This window comes from Perkinsus marinus (assembly GCF_000006405.1).
Source record: "Perkinsus marinus ATCC 50983 genomic scaffold scf_1104296973792, whole genome shotgun sequence".
NCBI lineage: Eukaryota > Perkinsozoa > Perkinsida > Perkinsidae > Perkinsus > Perkinsus marinus.
Window position 1 is genome coordinate 555 of NW_003201322.1, and position 729 is coordinate 1283.

Sequence of the window (729 nt, forward strand, 5' to 3'; positions counted from 1 at the left end):
ATATTCCCTCCTCACCCCTGCACAGTGTTGACCAGCGTTCGATCATCTTTGATCTCACTTCGTTGATCATGAAGCCGAAGCTACGAAGCACTTCTTCACGGGCCAACATTGTACTAGGGTGAGGGCGCGGCCGGTTAAAGGTGGTGGCAGGAGGGCCTGCGAAACAGCCATGACGATCGCTGTCTCGTAAGAAGGGCCTCTACAAAAGTTAGAAATCGGGATAATATATCCGGCAACCCGGAATCGAACCAGGGACCATCCGATATCTACAAATCTACAGTCGGACGCTCTACCAACTGAGCTATTGCCGGTCTAGAAACGCGTTGAATGCAATATCCTATATTATTCAACAAATTCTTCAACGAACACAGGAAGGGCGATTTGGTTACAGTAGATACAGGAAGAGTGATATTTTGAGTGTGGAGGAAAACGGTATAACTTTGTTTGACATATGTCCTAGATAACGCTCCACGATGGGTTCGAACCACCGACCTTGTGGTTAACAGCCACACGCTCTGCCTACTGAGCTAGCGGAGCACTAATAAAATCAATCTAAGGTTTTAGCCATTTTTTTAAACAGCTACAAATCTCTCAAGAAGTCATTGGTAGTCGCTATTAATAGAAAAACCACCACAAACGATCCAACTCCACTGGAACACCAGGATTCATCAGGCTTTGGATTGAACTTTACGAGAGCAATAAATATATCACCCACCGTGGGCTCGAACC

At 46.0% G+C, this 729-nt stretch overlaps 2 non-coding genes across 2 annotated transcripts; both read right to left on the reverse strand.

The window, feature by feature from the left end:
* Positions 1-228: 228 nt before the first annotated feature.
* Positions 229-311, reverse strand: Pmar_PMAR010768. The gene has a single exon. It is a non-coding gene; the product is annotated as a tRNA-Tyr (tRNA).
* Positions 312-464: 153 nt separating this feature from the next.
* Positions 465-537, reverse strand: Pmar_PMAR010769. Its single transcript has one exon. It is a non-coding gene; the product is annotated as a tRNA-Asn (tRNA).
* Between the last annotated feature and the right edge of the window lie 192 nt (positions 538-729).